General features: G+C 47.8%; 1 pseudogene; it reads left to right on the top strand.

Annotated features, from left to right (window-relative positions):
* Window positions 1-7684: 7684 nt before the first annotated feature.
* Window positions 7685-22400, top strand: LOC134984857 (oocyte zinc finger protein XlCOF6-like; annotated as a pseudogene).
* The last annotated feature ends 307 nt before the right edge of the window (window positions 22401-22707 follow it).

The following is a 22707-nucleotide window of genomic DNA, read 5'->3' as shown; positions in this document are numbered from 1 at the left end:
TAAGGACCATGGGGAATAGCGGCTCCGCAGGAGACTGGGCACAAAAGTAAAGCTTTAGGACTAGCTGGTGTGCACTGGCTCCTCCCCCTATGACCCTCCTCCAAGCCTCAGTTAGATTTTTGTGCCCGAACGAGAAGGGTGCACACTAGGTGGCTCTCCTGAGCTGCTTAGTGAAAAGTTTAGTTTTAGGTTTTTTATTTTCAGTGAGACCTGCTGGCAACAGGCTCACTGCATCGAGTGACTAAGGGGAGAAGAAGCGAACTCACCTGCGTGCAGAGTGGATTGGGCTTCTTAGGCTACTGGACACCATTAGCTCCAGAGGGATCGAACACAGGCCCAGCATTGGAGTCCGGTCCCAGAGCCGCGCCGCCGGCCCCCTTACAGAGCCAGAAGCAAGAAGAGGTCCGGAAAATCGGCGGCAGAAGACATCCTGTCTTCACCAAGGTAGCGCACAGCACTGCAGCTGTGCGCCATTGCTCCTCAGCACACTTCACACTTCGGTCACTGAGGGTGCAGGGCGCTAGGGGGGGGCGCCCTGAGCAGCAATAAAAACACATTGGCTGGCGAAAATACATCACATATAGCCCCCAGGGCTATATGGATGAATTTTAACCCCTGCCAGATTCCTCATAAAAGCGTGAGAAAAGGCAGCCGAGAAGGGGGCGGAGCCTATCTCCTCAGCACACAGGCGCCATTTTCCCTCACAGCTCCGCTGGAAGGACGTCTCCCTGACTCTCCCCTGCAGTCCTGCACTACAGAAACAGGGTAAAAAAGAGAGGGGGGCACTAATTGGCGATATTTGAACATATAGCAGCTATATAAGGGAAAAACACTTATATAAGGTTATCCCTGTATATTAATATAGCGCTCTGGTGTGTGCTGGCATACTCTCCCTCTGTCTCCCCAAAGGGCTAGTGGGGTCCTGTCCTCTGTTAGAGCATTCCCTGTGTGTGTGCTGTGTGTCGGTACGTTGTGTCGACATGTATGAGGAGGAAAATTATGTGGAGGCGGAGCAATTGCCTATAATAGAGATGTCACCTCCTAGAGAGTCGACACCTGAGTGGATGAGATGCTGGAAGGAATTACGTGACAGTGTCAGTTCTTTACAAAAGACAGTTGACGACATGAGACAGCCGGCTACTCAGCTTGTGCCTGTCCAGGCGTATTAAAAGCCATCAGGGGCTCTAAAACGCCCATTACCTCAGATGGTAGATACAGACGTCGACACGGATACTGACTCCAGTGTCGACGGTGAAGAGACGAATGTGACTTCCAGTAGGGCCACACGTTATGATTGAGGCAATGAAAAATGTTTTACATATTTCTGATAATACCACTACCACTAAAAGGGGTATTATGTTCGGTGAGAAAAAACTACCTATAGTTTTTCCCGAATCTGAGGAATTAAATGAAGTGTGTGATGAAGCGTGGGTTTCCCCCGATAAAAAACTGATCATTTCTAAAAAATTATTGGCATTATATCCTTTCCCGCCAGAGGTTAGGGTACGTTGGGAAACACCCCCTAGGGTGGATAAAGCGCTCACACGCTTATCAAAACAGGTGGCTCTACCCTCTCCTGAGACGGCCGCCCTTAAGGATCCTGCTGATAGAAAGCAGGAGGGTATCCTAAAATGTATTTACACACATACGGGTGTTATACTGCGACCAGCAATCGCCTCAGCCTGGATGTGCAGTGCTGGGGTAGCGTGGTCGGATTCCCTGACTGAAAATATTGACACCCTAGACAGGGACAGTATTTTACTGACTATAGAACATTTAAAAGATGCATTTCTATATATGCGTGATGCACAGCGGGATATTTGCCGACTGGCATCAAGAATAAGTGCGCTGTCCATTTCTGCCAGAAGAGGGTTATGGACACGACAGTGGTCAGGTGATGCAGATTCCAAACGACATATGGAAGTGCTGCCTTATAAAGGGGAGGAGTTATTTGGGGTAGGTCTTTCAGACTCGGTGGCCACGGCAACGGCTGGGAAATCCAAATTTTGACCCCAGGTCGCCTCTCAAAATAAGAAGACGCCGTATTATCAGGCGCAGTCCTTTCGTTCCAATAAAGGAAAGCGAGCGAAAGGCTCCTCATTTCTGCCCCGGGGCAGAGGGAGGGGAAAAAGACTGCAGCAAGCAGCCAGTTCCCAGGATCAGAAGCCCTCTTCCGCTTCTGCTAAGCCCTCAGCATGACGCTGGGGCTTTACAAGCGGACTTAGGCTCGGTGGGGGCACGTCTCAAGAATTTCAGCGCGCAGTGGGCTCACTCGCAAGTAGACCCCTGGGTCCTTCAGGTGGTATCTCAGGGGTATAGATTGGAATTCGAGACATCTCCCCCTCGCCGTTTCCTAAAGTCTGCTTTACCGACGTCTCCCTCCGACAGGGAGGCGGTATTGGAAGCCATTCACAAGCTGTATTCCCAGCAGGTGATAATCAAGGTACCCCTCCTACAACAGGGAAAGGGGTATTATTCCACGCTGTTTGTGGTACTGAAGCCGGACGGCTCCGTGAGACCTATTTTAAATCTGAAATCCTTGAACACTTACATACAAAGGTTCAAGTTCAAGATGGAGTCACTCAGAGCAGTGATAGCGAACCTGGAAGAAGGGGATTATATGGTGTCTCTGGACATCAAGGATGCTTACCTCCATGTCCCAATTTGCCCTTCTCACCAAGGGTACCTCAGATTTGTGGTACAGAACTGTCATTATCAGTTTCAGACGCTGCCGTTTGGATTGCCCACGGCACCCCAGGTCTTTACCAAGGTAATGGCCGAAATGATGATACTTCTTCGAAGAAAAGGCGTATTAATTATCCCTTACTTGGACGATCTCCTGATAAGGGCAAGGTCCAGGGAACAGTTAGTAGTCGGAGTAGCACTATCTCAAGTAGTGTTACGGCAGCACGGGTGGATTCTAAATATCCCAAAATCGCAGCTGATTCCGACGACACGTCTGCTGTTCCTAGGGATGATTCTGGACACAGTCCAGAAAAAGGTGTTTCTCCCGGAGGAGAAAGCCAGGGAGTTATCCGAGCTAGTCAGGAACCTCCTAAAACCAGGCCAAGTGTCAGTGCATCAATGCACAAGGGTCCTGGGGAAAATGGTGGCTTCTTACGAAGCGATTCCATTCGGCAGATTCCACGCAAGAACCTTTCAGTGGGATCTGCTGGACAAATCGTCCGGATCGCATCTTCACATGCATCAGCGGATAACCCTGTCACCAAAGACAAGGGTGTCTCTCCTGTGGTGGTTACAGAGTGCTCATCTTCTAGAGGGCTGCAGATTCGGCATTCAGCACTGGGTCTTGGTGACCACGGATGCCAGCCTGAGAGGCTGGGTAGCAGTCACACAGGGAAAAAATTTCCAGGGCTTGTGGTCAAGTCTGGAAACGTCACTTCACATAAATATCCTGGAACTAAGGGCCATTTACAATGCCCCAAGTCAAGCAAGGCCTCTGCTTCAGGGTCAGCCGGTGTTGATCCAGTTGGACAACATCACGGCAGTTGCCCACGTAAACAGACAGGGCGGCACAAGAAGCAGGAGGGCGATGGCAGAAGCTGCAAGGATTCTTCGCTGGGCGGAAAATCATGTGATAGCACTGTCAGCAGTGTTCATTCCGGGAGTGGACAACTGGGAAGCAGACTTTCTCAGCAGACACGATCTCCACCCGGGAGAGTGGGGACTTCATCCAGAAGTCTTCCACATGATTGTAAACCGTTGGGAAAAACCAAAGGTGGACATGATGGCGTCCCGCCTCAACAAAAAACTAGAAAGGTATTGCGCCAGGTCAAGGGACCCTCAAGCAATAGCGGTGGACGCTCTGGTAACACCGTGGGTGTACCAGTCAGTGTATGTGTTCCCTCCTCTGCCTCTCATTTCCAAGGTACTGAGAATTATAAGACGGAGAGGAGTAAGAACTATACTCGTGGCTCCGGATTGGCCAAGAAGAACTTGGTACCCGGAACTTCAAGAGATGCTCACGGAGGATCCGTGGCCTCTACCTCTAAGAAGGGACCTGCTCCAGCAAGGACGCTGTCTGTTCCAAGACTTACCGCGGCTGCGTTTGACGGCATGGCGGTTGAACGCCGGATCCTGAAGGAAAAAGGCATTCCGGATGAAGTCATCCCTACCCTGATCAAAGCCAGGAAGGATGTAACCGCACATCATTATCACCGTATTTGGCGAAAATATGTTGCGTGGTGCGAGGCCAGGAAGGCCCCTACAGAGGAATTTCAACTAGGTCGTTTCCTGCATTTCCTGCAAACAGGACTGTCCATGGGCCTAAAATTAGGGTCCATTAAGGTTAAAAATTCGGCCTTGTCGATTTTCTTCCAGAAAGAATTGGCTTCAGTTCCTGAAGTCCAGACGTTTGTCAAGGGGGTACTGCATATACAGCCTCCTTTTGTGCCTCCAGTGGCACCCTGGGATCTCAATGTGGTTTTGAGATTCCTAAAATCACATTGGTTTGAACCGCTTACCACTGTGGACTTAAAATATCTCACATGGAAAGTGGTAATGCTGTTGGCCCTGGCTTCAGCCAGGCGCGTATCAGAATTGGCGGCTTTGTCCTATAAAAGCCCTTACCTGATATTTCATACGGATAGGGCGGAATTGAGGACTCGTCCTCAATTTCTCCCTAAGGTGGTTTCAGCGTTTCACCTGAACCAGCCTATTGTGGTACCTGCGGCTACTAGGGACTTGGAGGACTCCAAGTTGCTGGACGTAGTCAGGGCCCTGAAAATATATGTTTCCAGGACGGCTGGAGTCAGAAAATCTGACTCGCTGTTTATCCTGTATGCACCCAACAAGCTGGGTGCTACTGCTTCTAAGCAGACTATTGCTCGTTGGATTTGTAGTACAATTCAGCTTGCACATTCTGTGGCAGGCCTGCCACAGCCAAAATCTGTAAATGGCCACTCCACACGGAAGGTGGGCTCATCTTGGGCGGCTGCCCGAGGGGTCTCGGCTTTACAACTTTGCCGAGCAGCTACTTGGTCAGGGGCAAACACGTTTGCTAAATTCTACAAATTTGATACCCTGGCTGAGGAGGACCTGGAGTTCTCTCATTCGGTGCTGCAGAGTCATCCGCACTCTCCCGCCCGTTTGGGAGCTTTGGTATAATCCCCATGGTCCTTACGGAGTTCCCAGCATCCACTTAGGACGTCAGAGAAAATAAGAATTTACTCACCGGTAATACTATTTCTCGTAGTCCGTAGTGGATGCTGGGCGCCCATCCCAAGTGCGGATTATCTGCAAAACTTGTACATAGTTATTGTTAACTAAATCGGGTTATTGTTGTAGTGAGCCATCCTTTGAGAGGCTCCTCTGTTATCATACTGTTAACTGGGTTCAGATCACAAGTTGTACGGTGTGATTGGTGTGGCTGGTTTGAGTCTTACCCGGGATTCATGAATCCTTCCTTATTGTGTACGCTCGTCCGGGCACAGTATCCTAACTGAGGCTTGGAGGAGGGTCATAGGGGGAGGAGCCAGTGCACACCAGCTAGTCCTAAAGCTTTACTTTTGTGCCCAGTCTCCTGCGGAGCCGCTATTCCCCATGGTCCTTACGGAGTTCCCAGCATCCACTACGGACTACGAGAAATAGAATTACCGGTGAGTAAATTCTTATTATAACCAAAGAATACTGCGGCCTAGGCCAACGGATGCGGCAAAGCCGCTACTCACTGAACCGTTACAAATACTGGCAAACATACAGGAACCCCCAATGTAGCCGACACAGACTCTCAGAAATGGAGGACAGGCAGAATCCCAAACAGACCGGTGGACACCAAGAAGCCAGATATTCGACCAGGCACAAACAAAACCACAGGACTTTTGGACAGGAATGCTTCATGGCAGGACACGGAATCAGACACAGGAACTGACACTGGAAGCAGCTAGACTGACACTGCTAGACAGGAGCTCAGGAACTGGCAGGGACTAGCTCAGAACTCAAGAACTCTGGAACCCTTGAAATATCACCAGTGTCTGTGAATTGCACTGAGCCAGAATATAACAGAGAGTCTTAATTAATTGTCGTGTAGCTGCCCTGCTGCACAACTGAGAGGTGCAATCAACAGACAGGTGAGGCTGAACACATGGGAACAAGCTGCAATTACACAGACTCACCACTGGCAGCAAACAAGAATCTTCTTAAACCAGAGCAATGGGAAATCCTGGCCTGCAAGACAACTATAAACATAAAATAGGGAAAACAGGAATGAACCACTACCTGTGGTTCATAACAGTACCCTCTCCTTAAGGGTGAGCTCCGAACACCCCATGACACCCACGGGGAACATAAACAGAAGTATAACATAAAATACATAACCAAAATGCAAAACAGGAATGAGCCACAGCCGTCGCTCATAACATTACCCCCACCTTGAGGAGGAGCCAAAGGACCCCAAAATTCAGACTTTCTAAAACAAGGTATACATTAATAAACCTGACACTGGAACAAACAGACAAAGACAAGAAACAGAAACAAGGGGGTCAATTTACTAAGGTGGGAGATTTTACCAACTGGTGATGTTACCTATAGCAACCAATGAGATTATATCTACTATCTGCTAGAAGCAGCTTGATAAATGGTAAATAGAATTTGATTGGTTGCCATGGGCAACATCACCAGTTCTAAAAATCTCCCAACTTTAGTAAATTTACCCCAAGCTGTGGCAACAGCTTGTAACAGTGCCCCCCTCTTGACGGTGGCCACTGGACACAAGACGAGGAAAAAAATGTTGTTTTTTTTCTTTCTTTTTTTTATACACCACAAGGCAAGAGTCAGCAATAAGAGGATTTTGGTACTTACCGATAAATCCATTTCTCTGAATCCTCTAGGGGACACTGGAGTCCTATACAATAGGGGTGTGAAGCTTGCAACCGGAGGTGTGGCACAATCATAAATTAGCATTGCCTGCACAGCCGGTTCCTCCCCCTTCACATCCCTCCTTCCTCAGTTTGGAAAATTTGACCGAGAGAATAGGACAAGATACTAGAGCACATGGCGAGGAACCGAACCGTACAACAAAGCAAACAGCAACCAATAACTCTTTTGACAGAAAAACTAACGCTGTTTGCACAAACTGTTTTAACAAGAACTTTTGAACACAGCAGGTCGACAGCACCGAGGCGGGCGTCCAGTGTCCCCTAGAGGATTCAGAGAAATGGATTTATCGGTAAGTACCAAAATCCTCTTTTCTCTTTCATCCACTAGGTGACACTGGAGTCCTACACAGTAGGGGCGTCCCAAAGTTATCTTCCAGGGAGGGAGTGCTGTCGGTGGTCTGCAAAACCAAACGTCCGAACGTAGTGTCTCCGGACGCAAAGGCATCAAACTTGCAAAATTTCGCGAACGTGTGGGCTGAGGACCACAATGCCGCTCTGCAAGTTGAGTAGTGGAAGCACCTCTGGCAGCCGCCCCTGAGGCACCCACTGAGCGGGTAGTATGAGCACCCATCTGAACCGGAACCTGTTTCCCACAGGAAATATAAGCTTGCCGAAATGGCAAGTCTAATCTATTTAGACAAAGACTATTTAGATGCTGGTCAACCCTTCGTTGGCCCATCCTTAAGACAAACAGCCTGAATATCTGAAAGACGACGTAACCTGTACGTTTACCCGTAAAGCTCGGGCCACATCCCAGGACACGTCCCCAACTGCGAGATCCTGGAAAGATGGACCCACAAGTGACTGTTTTACGTGAGACCCCGAAACAACCTGAGGAAGGAAATCTGCTCTTGTACGGAGTTCTGCCCTATCCTCATGAAAAATGTAAAAAGGGGACTCGCCCGGCCGAAGCTAAGGCAAGCAGTAATGCGAACATCCAAGAGTAGATATGTCAGGACCGTTCTTCCTATAGGCTCAAAAGTTGGTGGTCACAAAAATTCCAACACCAAATTTACATCCCAAGGTGCAGTGGGAGGACGAAAAAGGGGGGTGGATCCTCTGAACACCCTGTAAAAAGGTTTGAACCTCTGGCAAGGATGCTAACCGTTCTTGAAATAGGAGGAGAGAACCGAAACTTGAGCCTTCAGATAGCCCAGCCTCAGTCCTACCTCCAGACCAGCCGAAAGGAAAAGTAGAAGTCTGGAAAAGTGGAAGTTCATCGAATTCCACCCACATTCTTGACACCAGTCTATGGTTTCAATAGCCACGCCGTTAAACGTAACCTGTTCAGGTCTGGGTGTTGGAACGGTCCCTGAGATAGCAGGTCCTCTCTCTGAGGTATCCGTCAAGGATCTTCCGCTAGTAACCCTCGCAGGTTTGAGTACCAACTCCTGCGGGGCCAATCTGGTGCGGTTAGAACCGACCACACTCGCTCTCGTTTTAACGTCTTCAGAAAACCTGGGTACGAGTTGGAAAAGTGGAAAAATGTAAAACCTTCCTGTAACACCAAGGAAGTGTGAATGCGTCAACTCCATGTGCTGCTGGATCTTTTGTCCTGGACACATATCTGGGCAGCAGATTGTATTGTCGTACGCCATTAGGTCGACTTTAGGTAGACCCCATCTCTTCACCACCATGTATAAAAAATAAAATTCAGTGGATGTAGGCACCACTGTCATGCATGTCCTGGTGATTGAGATAATCTGCTTCCTAGTTCTCCACACCTTGAATGAACACTGCAGAGAGGATGATGTTTCGCTTTTCTGTCCACAACAAGATCTGTGTGGCTTCTTTTAACGCCACCCTGCACCGTGTTCCACCTTGACGGTTTATGCATGTCGTCGTCGTGACCTTGACCGACTGCATCCTTATGTGTTGGCCCATGACTTGGTCTTCGGCTAAGAAAAGTACATTTTAAACTGCTCTTAGTTCGAGAATGTTTACGGGTAAGTCTGCTCTCCAGTAGCAATCTCTAAGACGGCACCCCAACCTCTGAGACTGGCGTCTGTTGTCAGGATCCTCCAATCCCAAATGCTGAATCTCTTGCCTTGGAAGTCGTATTCTTTGATGTGGAAGCCAGTGCAACCCTGCTCCCTGAGCAATGAGGTTCATCTGTAATGGTCGGGAATGAAGTCTGTCGTACAGGAGAGCTTAGACAGACGTCACCATCATCCCGAGAAGTTGCACCCAGAGGTGTAGAGAAACCGTTTGTGACCTCAGTACCGGAGCCACTAATCTCTATAGGTGCTGGACCTTATTCTCTGGTAGGAATACGCTTAATTGTACCGTGTCCAAGATGAGACCGAGGAATTGAATCCGTTGAGTTGGCATGAGGTAGGATTTCTGGAAATCCACAATTCATCCATGTTGAATGAGAAATTGATGAGATGTCTGAACATCCTTGATCAACTGTTCCCGAGAGGATGCCTTGATTAGTACATCGTCTAGATAAGGACTAAACGTAACCCTCAATAGTCCCGATTCTGCAACCATGATTGCCATGATCTTCGTACAGAGTCTTGGGGCCGATGATAGACTGAACGGCAAGGCCCTGAATTGGTAGGGATCCGTCACCCGTGCGACCCTTATGTAAGCCTGGTGAAGTGCCCGGATTGGGATATGCAGCCTTTGTCCATGGATACCATGAACTCGTCTTGTTCTAAGCCTGCAATGACCGACTGGAATGGTTCTATCTGGAATCTGTAGACCCTTAGAAACTGGTCTAAAACTTTTAAATAGAGTATCGGCATGACCGTCCCATCTGGCTTTGGCATGACAAAAAATTGGAATAGAGACCCGTACCTCTCAGAGGCGGGAAACGGAATAATGACCTCTGACCGCAGCAATGTTTGATGCAGGCAGTCGTGCTTTTGCTTACTGAGGACACAGAGGCAATCCTTGTAAAAAAAAAAAAACTGACTGTGAGGCCTCTGTGGGAAAACACGGGTTGTACTCCTGGGAGATTAGGTAATTTATCCAAAGTTCTGGTGCGGTGTTAGCCCAGATGTTCCGAAACCGTCCAGATGTGCACCATCAAGGGGGATCTCAGGTGAGCCGGGAGACCGTCCTGCCCTGGTCTCGTCAGCAGGTTTATCTTTTTGGCTGCTGCCTGTGAGCGGCCTCTATCTCTGCCCCCACGTACTTGTGTACTGAAGCCTCTTCCTCTGGCTCGCAAGGACGGCGATCTAAATGAATTAAACGCTGTTCCCGAATAACCTCTCCTAACTTGTGGAGTGGCTCTTGTATAAGGAGTAGGCAGAAAAGAGGACTTCCCTGCTGTAGCTTGCAAAATCCACTTGTCCAACTCTGGACCTAAAAGTATCTCACCCCCAAAGGGGATGGATTCTACCGCCCTCTTGGTGTCAGTCTTCTCACCATTCTCCGTCCGTCTAGCCGATATGGCTGATGCAGAGACGCGCGATGCTAGCCTGCAAATATCTTTAGAGGCTTGACGCAAGTATGAAGCGGATTCTTGAATGTGTTCCGCAAGTTGGGTAATTTCTGCCAAGCAATTTTTTTCTGCAATAGCCTGTACAATACGTCCAGACCATGTGCCCCTGGCCTTGGTAACCCAAGCGTAGACGACAGTAGGTCTCAGTTTCTGCTACAAAAATTTACTTTAAAGCTGTGTCAACCTCGTGAAGTCGTTACATTAGGTAACGGTAAGATTGTTGTCTTTGACAACCTTCCTAGGGAAACGTCCACTACCGGTGGAGTCTCCCACTTATCCATTACACCACTAGGTGGGGGATAAGTTACTTGAAACACTGTTCAAAAATTGAAAACGTTTGTCAGGCTGTCTCCATTTAGCCTCCTCCATTTGAGATTGGAGGGATTTAAAAATAGGAAACGCTGCTGAACGCGGTTTGTGGGATTCGAACCATTTGAATTCTTCTGGCTCTTTTACTTCTGCTACCTTAAAGTTTAGGATCGCCTTCACCGCTTCGCTTAAAGAATCAATACCTGAAATTGCCGTGTCCTCTACTGGAAAATCGGCAGCTAGGTTAGATTCAATGAACTCATCTCCTCTGTATCAATGAGAAGACCCTTTACTCCTCTGCTTCTGGTACAAGAGGATTAGGCCTTTTAACTGCCCTGAATACATTTGTTACGGCTTGTGCGGGCGGCGTTAACCTGATGAGAACGTGTTCCATCATCTTTGAGAATCCTGCAGCCTTTGATTGTTGCGTGCGGGAGTCCGCCATCTCATTGGAGATTTTATCTGCAAGGTTATTTTTCCATGACCTAGCCGGAGCACTGCTCTCAGGTGGAATGTCCTTGTCTAAGCAGGAATCGCACACCTCGGAGCTGCCATCCGCATGCTCATTCCGTTACATGCAAACATAAAAGGTCTTGGATGTCTTGGTTGGTGTTTTAGACATGTTGACTAAACCCCTTACCAGACCGTGTCGCAGCGCTTTCACCCTTTAAACTAGGAAGAGAAAGACTGTGATATATGACGGAAGCAAAAGGTATTGAGTTGCCTGGCTGGAAATATCTCTATATTGTAGAAAAGAAAATATAAATAAAAAAGAAATAAAAATATTTAATTTCTTTTGTCTTTACACCAGCCGACTTGCAACCGCCTCACACCCAACTGTACGTCAGCTACGGTGTTAGAGTTGGCTTCACTTGCTTCTACGTATTTTCTGTAGGCTCTTTGTAATAGAGTTCCTTTGAAAAGACCTCATAATCCCATTATATTCTTCAGGAGATTCTCATATAACATTTCACCAGCAGGGTGTGCTGTGTTACTATTAATCTATAATAGGGGTAGGTGCACTCCATGCTTGTATGATTTTTAAGATGGCCGACAATTAAAAATTTTGGACACTTTATTTAGAAGGGGGATCTTCTACTGGTGAGCCCCCCTGCTTACACTCTATGGCCGTGTCTTCACGCGGCTGAGGAATTCTCCTCAGCTTCGTGCTCACTGTAGCGTCTCCTCCCCGCCTCCGGCGGCTGAGGTTAAGTGCTCCACAGCGCGGTAATACAAATCTCCCGCTGGCCGTCGCGCGCCGGGACCGCTCTCACAGCTCCCGTAGCGGCGTCTTTCTCTGCTGGCAGGGAAGACTTAAAGTGCGCTATCTACTGTGCGCTCCCCGCTTGCCTCCCCCACACGCGGCTGAAGGATCTCCTCAACCGCGCGGCACTATGTTTTAGATGGCATGCACCGGGAACGCTCTCCTCCTCCTCCTCTCCCCGGGTCCCGTAGCGGCACCTGCTGACAGGGGATCCCGCCCCACACTGACCGCTGTCCGGCGCGCCTGCAATAAAACAACCAGTACTCACAGTTGTATGTTGAGAGAGATGCAGACCCCTTTAGAAGGAATCCTTGTCTCTCAATCCTGAACCTTGTCCTCCTTTTATTAGGGGGACGCAGCTTTCACTTCTGGTAAAGCCTGCACCCCCTTTCATTTAGGTGGGATAGGGCATTTACCATCTTGTCTTTTAAGACCTGCACCCTCCCTTTAGTTAGGAGGGATTGGGCCAGTCATAAAGGATTAAAAATAAATAAATACATAAACAAAACTTCATGGAGCAGGATCTCTCTTCAGTGCCTGTTACCTCCTCAGCACAATTTTCTAAACTGAGGGAGGAGGGATGTGAAGGGGGAGGAACCGGCTGTGCAGGCAATGCTAATTTTAGATTGTACCACACCTCCGGTTGCAAGCTTCACACCCCTATTGTATAGGACTCCAGTGTCCCCTAGTGGATGAAAGAGAAATTTATTTTTCTTTTTACCCTGTGCTTGCTTGGCGACACCAGGAAAGGAAGAAATCTCTGGCTCATAACATTCTTCAAAACATATAGGTCGAGCAATCAGATGCTTCTTCCGTCTCCTACCAGAGTGCCCCGGCATATAAGAAACCTTATCAGTTTCGGAATCTGAGAGCAGACCATAGATTGGTTGCATTCCCCTAGGTACCGAAACTTTAGAAGATGACAGAAAAGCACATCCTGTAGTCAAAGCAATGGGCTGAGACTCTTTCTGAACCCCACCCGGGGCAGTGGCCTTCGGGAACCCCACCCGGGGCAGTGGCCTTCGGGAACCCCACCCGGGGCAGTGGCCTTCGGGAACCCCACCCGGGGCAGTGGCCTTCGGGAACCCCGCTGGGGCAGTGGCCTTCGGGAACCCCGCTGGGGCAGTGGCCTTCGGGAACCCCGCTGGGGCAGTGGCCTTCGGGAACCCCGCTGCGGTCAGCACCTCGGATTCTTTTACTGGGACCGGGCCGTCGGCCTCCCTCTCTGAGTTGATAATTATCGAAACTTCTCCCGGGACTATGACTTCCGGGACTTTTGCTGAAGCTATAACCTTCAGAACCTCCACTAACGCTATGCCTCTTAAGTGCTTTCCTGGGGAAGCGACCTCTAGACCCTTCTTAGGGGCTGCGTCTCTCGAGACCCCACTTGGGGATATTACTTCAAAGATCCCTTCTGGAGTTTTGCTTCTCGAGTTCCCTTCTGGAACTATGGTTTTAGATACCCTTTCTGGGGTTGCTCTTTTCAAGTCCTTACCTGGGGTAACAGCTTCTGAGACCCCTTCTGGTATTGACACCTGAGCTATAATATTCGATGTCCCTCTATAACCTAGAGCACCGGGTACTCTGGGCACCGGGTACCGCTCCAGGACTCTGGGCACCGGGCACGGCTCCAGGACTCTGGGCACCGGGCACGGCTCCAGGACTCTGGGCACCGGGCACGGCTCCAGGACTCTGGGCACCGGGCACGGCTCCAGGACTCTGGGCACCGGGCACGGCTCCAGGACTCTGGGCACCGGGCACGGCTCCAGGGGTTTGCAACTCTGCTTCCACAGGAAAATCAAGAGAGGAGAGAAACATTCTCCTTTGGTTCCTGAATCTATAATGGGGCTCCCTAGCCCAAGGACCCCAATTATAGGACAGAGAGCTTTTTAGTGTGGGTTGTGTGACAAGCACCTCTGCCACAGTTGACAGGAGTAGGTCTTGTATCCTGACTCAACTTGGCCAGAGGGCAAGACTTGTCGCCACACTTTGGCTTGCTCAACTCACAGGTCTGCAAATAGTGGCCTAAACCCCCACAATATAGGCATAAATCTAAGATTCTGCGATGCAGACGCTCCTATTCTGAGAGCCTGGGCCGCGGAAAACTTTTAAACCTTTTCTCTTTAATTAAACCTGATGATTCACTTGTCACCATACTGTGAGCAAGAGTCTCTTTATAGGATGAACTATCAACAACTTCTGGCAAAGTACGCAAAATTTTGGTCAGAAGGTTTTGCAGTTGCCTTAAGGATTGCTGCAAAACTTCCAGCCGCTCAGGTTTCAAAGCACTGAAAGCAGAGTGCAGGGCTTGCATAGTAGGCATAGGAGGATTTCAAAAAAGACAAGACTAGACACGATTGTTGTTAGACACGATTGTTGTTAGACACGACAAGACTGGACTTTTAAACTAGACAAGACTGGATTTTTAAACAGCGGACTGGATTCTGCACACTGAGTTTTAGACAGGACTGGATTCTAAACACCGGACTGGATTCTGCACACTGAGTTTTAGACAGGGCTGGATTCTGCACACTGAGTTTTAGACAGGGCTGGATTCTGCACACTGAGTTTTAGACAGAACTGGATTCAAGACTAGCCTGTGCCGTGGAAAACTTTTAAACCTTTTCTCTTTAATTAAACCTGAGGATTCACTTGTCACCATACTGTGAGCAAGAGTCTCTTTATAGGATGAACTCTCAACAACTTCTGGCAAAATAAGCAAAAATTTGGTCAGAAGGTTTGCAGTTGCCTTAAGGATTGCTGCAAAACTTCCAGCCACTCAGGTTTCAAAGCACTGAAAGCAGAGTTCAGGGCTGAGAGATGCTTGCAGGGCTTGCATAGGAGGATTTCAAACTAGACAAGAGTGTAAGACAAGAGTGTAAGACAAGATTAGACTGGACTTTTAAACTAGACAAGACTGGGCTGGATTTTTAAACACCGGACTGGATTCTGCACACTGAGTTTTAGACAGGACTGGATTCTAAACACCGGACTGGATTCTGCACACGGAGTTTTAGACAGGACTGGATTCTAAACACCGGACTGGATTCTGCACACTGAGTTTTAGACAGGACTGGATTTTTGACAGGACTGGATTCTAGACTAGACACTGGACTGGGCCAAAAAAAGTTTTTTTTTCTTTTTTGTGGTATGGCTGGTGATAATGTTAGGTTCCTGGTGCTCAGAACAAGGGAGATATTGCGTAGTGAGTCCTGAGCACCAGAACGTGACGTTGAAATAAGGTGTGGTGTGGAAATAGCCACTAGCACCCTACCTCCGTTGTTTTACCCTTGTGGTCAGTTCACGCCTGAGTAACTATGGGTTCTTGGGCCCATGGCAGCCACATTTGAAGGGCGAATTATGTCTGCCCAACTCCAGTGCCCCCAGGTCTTGGTGTGAGACAAGGCGTGAATAGAGACAGGATAATAAAAAGGGGACCTCTAACTAAAACAGAAAGGTAGGGGCTACTAACTACCCTAAAACTAAATATATGTGCGGCACGCCGCCAAAGGAAAAGAACAACAAAGGAAATGTTGTCCACACGACGACACAATACTTTTGCATACCGGCGGTGACAGCATAAGCAGAACCCTCTGCAAAACACCAGTAACTAAATATAACCAAAGAATACTGCGGCCTAGGCCGACGGATGCAGCAAAGCCGCTACTCACGGAACCGGTACAAATACTGGCAAACGGACAGGAACCCCCAATGTAGCCGACACAGACTCTCAGAACTGGAGAACAGGCAGAGTCCCAAACGACAGACTGGTGGACAACAAGAAGCCAGATATTCGACCAGGCACAGACAAAGCCACAGGACTTCTGGACAGGAATGCTTCATGGCAGGACACGGAATCAGACACAGGAACTGACACTCAGGAACTGACACTGGAAGCAGCTAGACAGACACTGCTAGACAGGAGCTCAAGAACTGGCAGGGACTAGCTCAGAACTCTGGAACCCTGGAAATATCACCAGCGTCTGTGAATTGCACTGAGCCAAAATATAACAGAGAGTCTTAATTAATTATGTCGTGCAGCTGCCCTGCTGCACAACTGAGAGGTGCAATCAACAGACAGGTGAGGCTGAACAAATGGGAACGAGCTGCAATTACACAGACTCACCACTGGCAGCAAACAAGAATCTTCTTAAACCAGAGCAACGGGAAATCCTGGCCTGCAAGACAACTATAAACATAAAATACGGAAAACAGGAATGAACCACTACCTGTGGTTCATAACACCTTCAGAGAACAGCACAAACAGGCTCTAACCAGAGCAGAAAGAGAAGTCGGAGGCCCTGGTGCACAACTGAGCAAGAAGACAAGTACATTAGAGTCTCTAGTTTGAGAAATAGATGCCTCACAGGTCCTCAACTGGCAGCTTCATTAAATGGACCCGCAAAACGCCAGTGCTGCTGGGCTGTGTAGCTATACCGGACACTCTGCACCAGAGATGGAACTAGACAATTTGTCAGAAAGTGCATTGGTGCTCCCCCTCCCATATTGTAAAGCAAAGTCAGTGTGCGCCCATCAAAAATGTAGGGGCATCGCTTTGTGGAGAAGGGGCGTGGCCACATCATAGTATCAATTCACATTGCACCACTGCGTTCCAACGGCGGGGGAACCAGACAGCCAGGGTGGTGGATACGATCATCGGGGGAGGGGGGGCGGTGGTGGAGATCACAGGTGCGGCAGGTAAGCGCCAGTAGGTGTGCTTAAATAGAGCACACAAGTGAGCTTGGTTTTGGCACTTTATACAGGCATTTTTTGCACAAGGCACTATGGCACTTTTGATGACTGTTCCCCTGATGATGGATTAAGTCCGAAAACGGCTGTTCGGGAGGTCTATTGTGTTTCCCTGTGCTTGCTAACGATGAGTATATGCTGAGCCATGTATCTTTATTCACACATATGGAGTAAATACTGCATTTTGACTAGACTACAGTGTGCTGGTCCTGTCTATATTAGTGACTTTGCTGCGGGATGGACATGTGATGATATATATATATATATATATATATATATGTTAGTATGGTGAGGCACTGCAGTGCCTGGGTATGTGGAGCCTGTGTAGGACACAGGCTCAGTGTATATTTAAGCAACAATGTGTATAGTGTATTTGAATTGTATTTAAAGTGAAATGCACTTGGTTGTGTGTTCCAGGAGGGGGGAATCCATAACTGTGTAGGCCAGGCATGTCCAAACTGCTGCCCTCCAGCTGTTGAGAAACTACACATCCCAGCATGCCCTGACACAGCTTTAGAATTCTCTGACAGCAAAACTGTGTCAGGGCATGCTGGGATATGTAGTTTCACAGCAGCTGGAGGGCAGCAGTTTGGACATGCCTGGTGTAGGCCGTTGGATTCCCCCAGTACTTTCCCCCCAAAATGGAATGCCTTCCTCTCTAGCCTCCCACATGGAAGTATCATGGGGAGAAAGAGGAGCAGCTCAGCTTTAAAACAAGCTGAGCGGTTTTCTGGAGCTCCATAGGGATCACCGTCGGTGGGCAGGAAACCCTGACCGGGGTTCTAGGCTGCCCATCTCTGGAGCCCAATTTTAGGCTGGAGATGGTGAGCTGGGTACCCGGGCAGATTCCTGGAAGTAGTTTAGATGGGAAAACTTCCCCCAGCCTAGACTGAGCGTCACCAGGGCGGATACTAACCCTCCAGGATGGGACGGTCAAAGGAGAGTGACTACTCCCCACCGTCCATAGAGGACAATGGTAGCTGTGCATGTGGCCAAGGCATGCACATTACATGGATAAACAATGGTTGAGAATAGCATGGTGGACTTACCCCCTGTGGTATGTATATTAGAGTAAGATAAAAAGAGGAGGCCTATGAGCATCCAGAGGTATTATACCATTTTCACTCTGCTGTAAACATCTTGCTGTATTCTTGTTGCCCCTAGCAATAGGGAAGTCTTTTTTAAGACTGGGTGAATAAACATCTGCCTCAAGACGACAGCTTCATCTTGTGATCTGCAGAGCTATGCCAAAGATAGTTCTGTTTTCTGGCTGTCCAGGGTGCACTCAGCGTCTCCAAGCTCCGCCTCCCGCCAGCTACCGTGCAGAGGCCTAGTCCAGCCACTAGTGATTCGTCAACACCACACAGGTGTGGTTACCGTGTCGATGCATACAGAGCAGTACCATGGTTCCAGACTCCCTGGCAACAAGGAGTCTAGTGGTAACAGTGTATTACCCGCCCACTGCGCAGTGGGTGGTGTCAGTAGTAGGTGGTTACCGACAGTAAGTGGGAATCCCCTAATTGGCCAGATCCCCTGTGACCTAAACATCCATTCTATGACTGGGGCGGGACGCGAGGCAGGGCGAGGGCTTTCATAGAGAACCATCCGGTCACAGAAATTGCTGGCATAGCGGTGGGATAATCCTAGGTGGCTTTTCGGTCACCTGATTGGAGAAGCCAAGTTAATAGAGGAGTAACTGCAGCGCAGGAGAAAGCACAAGATGGTGGATTTCAGCGGAATGTCTAAGGACGATCTGTAGATCGTGTATCAGGAGAAGGGTGTGGATATCCCTTTCAACGCATCCAGAAGCATCATGAGGGCGGCACTTGTGAGCTTGGAGATGTCCCTCTGGGCGGAGGTAGAGTGCTAAGGGCGTTGGCATTGAAGATGGTGGCCTACCAGTGGACATTCGTACAGAACCGCTGAGCCCCACAAGCCCCACCCTCTCTCCTAGCAGCAGCTATGTTTCATACCTAGCAGGGCCAGAGGTCCAACAGCTCCGGGGTAGGGGGTTCGACACGGATATCTTAGCAGATCGGCTAGTGGAATTTGGAGAAAGAGCAACGGAGCAAGAGTGCTTGATCATCACCTCACTTTCCAATACACTGCCGGGCTCCGGTGACTGTGCGCAGCCCGTTTTGCCCCCAGCAGTAGCGGAAGAGCCAGTGCTCCCACCTGAGGCAAAAGCGCCTCCAAGTCAGGTCTCCGGAGCGTGCAGGAAAGACTGGGCACACGTAGCCCCAGAATACAGCCCGTGGCTTCAGCTGCGTCACTAGGCTGCAGCAGTGAACGGTGCCCAGACTGAGCGGAGTGAGCGGCTTTAGGGCAGGAGGAGTGGGGGACTTAATAGATTGGGTCTTGGTCCCAGCGGCGGCTGAGAGCTATTAGGAAGGGTAGATAAGAAGCCACTTAGTGAGGAGAGCTCCAGAAAGCACGTCTGGATAGTCCACACCCCTCTTATTTATTATTTTATATAATAACAGGGGTGACAGGTGTGGTACATCCCTGCAAAGGCAGATCCAATCTCTTTCTCATCAGACTCTGCTGTCTTCCCTGCACTCTCACTCAGATGTTCACTGCTGCCAGTAGCACACATATAAGAAGCAGAAGTATGGCGGCAGCTGTATAGATTCTGATATGTTATTATCTATATCATACCGTACACACATCTTCCTTATTACTATTGAGAGTAGAGGTACAGTAAGACACTGATGATGGGGTGTAACAATGGATTATAACCTAGCAGATGATGATTGCAGTGTATTATATGGTGTATTGCATGTAAAATACCTTGTTCCACACCTACTCTGCTGTAGCAATATACCTTATATAAGGGTGAGTAACACATGTACAGGTTTACCAGCGTATGAGCACACACATAAAGGAATGCTACCTTACCAATGCTTCCAGGAGTAACGCTAGGAGACATTATTATAAAGCCTTCATTAAATGTTATGTTTTAATACACACATTTACTATTAAGTGTCCCAGAATGTAATTTTCTCCTATTGTTTACAAAATTAATATTGTTACAGAAAATGTCACATTCCCATAATGTATTTTATTTTCAGCAGATGGACACACAAGCAGAAATATCTCAGAAGGACATCTAATGTTATCCCCGGATTGTGACATAAAAGATAATGACAGTAGACAGGATTCTCCAGGAGATAATCCCATTACCCCAATTATACATCCAGCTCTATCAGCTGGTCCCTCTGATCCTGGGAAATGTTCTCCTGATCACTCTGATATTGGTGCATCTGTTACAGCTCTGACAGTAAATACAGAGTTTCCCTGTTCTATAGATGCCAAATGTTTTACAGGTGAAAGGCCACTGATATGTTCTGAGTGTGGGAAATGTTTTACCTGCAAATCACAACTTGTTTCACATCAGTGCAGTCACAAAGGTCAGAAGCCATTTCCATGTTCTGAGTGTGGGAAATGTTTTACAGAGAAATCACATCTTGTTACACATCAGAGACGTCACACAGGTGAGAACCTATTACCATGTTCTGAGTGTGGGAAATGTTTTACACTGAAATCACATCTTGTTACACATCAGCGAAATCACACTGGTGAAAAGCCATTTCCATGTTCTGAGTGCGGGAAATGTTTCATCCGGAAATCACAACTTGTTAAACATCAGCGAAGTCACACAGGTGAGACTCCATTTCCATGTTCTGAGTGTGGGAAATGTTTTACACAGAAATCACATCTTGTTAGACATCAGCAAAGTCACACAGGTGAGAATCCATTTCCATGCTCTGAGTGTGGGAAAGGTTTTGCACACAAATCAGCTCTTGTTATACATCACAGAAGTCACACAGGTGAGAAGCCATTTCCATGTTCTGAGTGTGGGAAATGTTTTGCAGACAACTCAGCTCTTGTTATACATCACAGAAATCACACAGGTGAGAAGCCATTTCAATGTTCTGAGTGTGGGAAATGTTTTACACAGAAATCACATCTTGTTACACATCAGCGAAATCACACTGGTGAAAAGCCATTTCCATGTTCTGAGTGCGGGAAATGTTTCACCCGGAAATCACAACTTGTTAAACATCAGCGAAGTCACACAGGTGAGACTCCATTTCCATGTTCTGAGTGTGGGAAATGTTTTACATACAAATCACTTCTTGTAATACATAAGAGAATACATACAGGTGAGAAACCATATTCCTGTTCTGAGTGTGGGAAATGTTTTACATACAAATCAACTCTTGATGCACATAAGAGAAGTCACACAGGTACATCACCATTTCCATGTTCTGAGTGTGGGAAATATTTTGCACAGAAATCACAACTTGCTAGACATCAAAGAATTCACACAGGTGAGAGGCCATTTCCATGTTCTGAGTGTGGGAAATATTTTACACACAAATCAGATCTGGTTAGTCATAACAAAAGTCACACAGGTGAGAAGGCATTTTCTTGCTCTGAGTGTGGGAAATGTTTTGCCCGGAAATCAGAACTTGTTAGACATCAGCGAAGTCACACAGGTGAGAAGCCATTTTCTTGCTCTGAGTGTGGGAAATGTTTTGCCCAGAAATCAGAACTTGTTAGACATCAGCGAAGTCACACAGGTGAGAAGCCATTTTCTTGCTCTGAGTGTGGGAAATGTTTTGCCCAGAAATCAGAACTTGTTAGACATCAGCGAAGTCACAGGTGAGAGGCCATTTCCATGTCCTGAGTGTGGGAAATGTTTTGCACACAAATCAGATCTTGTTAGTCATAACAGAAGTCACACGGGTGAGAATCCAATTTCTTGCACTGAGTGTGGGAAATGTTTTACACAGAAATCACAACTTGTTAAACATCAGAGAAGTCACACAGGTCAGAAGCCATTTGCATGTTCTGAGTGTGAGAAATGTTTTGCACACAAATCAGATCTTGTTATACATCACAGAAGTCACACAGGTGAGAAGCCATTTTCTTGCTCTGAGTGTGGGAAATGTTTTGCCCAGAAATCAGAACTTGTTAGACATCAGCGAAGTCACACAGGTGAGATGCCATTTCCATGTCCTGAGTGTGGGAAATGTTTTGCACACAAATCAGATCTTGTTAGTCATAACAGAAGTCACACGGGTGAGAATCCAATTTCTTGCACTGAGTGTGGGAAATGTTTTACACGGAAATCACAACTTGTTAAACATCAGAGAAGTCACACAGGTGAGAAGCCATTTGCATGTTCTGAGTGTGAGAAATGTTTTGCACACAAATCAGATCTTGTTATACATCACAGAAGTCACACAGGTGTGAAGCCATTTTTTTGCTCTGAGTGTGGGAAATGTTTTACACAGAAATCACATCTTGTTAGACATCAGCAAAGTCACACAGGTGAGAATCCATTTCCATGCTCTGAATGTGGGAAAGGTTTTACAGACAACTCAGCTCTTGTTATACATCACAGAAATCACACAGGTGAGAAGCCATTTCAATGTTCTGAGTGTGGGAAATGTTTTACACAGAAATCACAACTTGTTACACACCAGAGAAGACACACAGGTGAGAAGCCATTTTAATCTTCTGTAGTATACTTATCATTGCCATGTGTTGTTCTTCAAGGTTCTTATCATCTCTCCTATACTTTTTGCAATACACATGTTACCACAGTGTGAAATAATCAGGTGTCATGCCCTCATCTACCACTGCTATGCAGATGACCTGTCTTTTGCTCTGGGTCCTGAGAACCCAGCACCAATCCTAAATGTCTAGCTGAGCTCCAGGTGTGGGTGATGCCAGTTCACTGTGACTCAGTCCTGGTGAAACAGGTCCTTATGATAGAAGCTCACCAACAAAGGGCAGGGCTACAGCTCAGCTTTGCTACCAGCCAGACTTACGCTTGGGGGTTCAGAATTACAAAATGCTGGTCATGTGCAGAATATTAGTGTCCTGGATGGTGGAGTGACACCATTAGACATCCGGTATCAGCCAGAATCAGATCCTCATATGTGGACCATAGCCAAACTCCAGCACTTAATTCCCTCAGAAGATCTACCTGATGTCGTACATGCACTTGTATCATCTCATATAGA

Source organism: Pseudophryne corroboree (genome assembly GCF_028390025.1).
Source record: "Pseudophryne corroboree isolate aPseCor3 chromosome 3 unlocalized genomic scaffold, aPseCor3.hap2 SUPER_3_unloc_89, whole genome shotgun sequence".
Taxonomy (NCBI): Eukaryota; Metazoa; Chordata; class Amphibia; order Anura; family Myobatrachidae; genus Pseudophryne; species Pseudophryne corroboree.
Note: the sequence above shows the minus strand (reverse complement) of the source record. Positions and strands in the feature narration are given on the sequence as shown.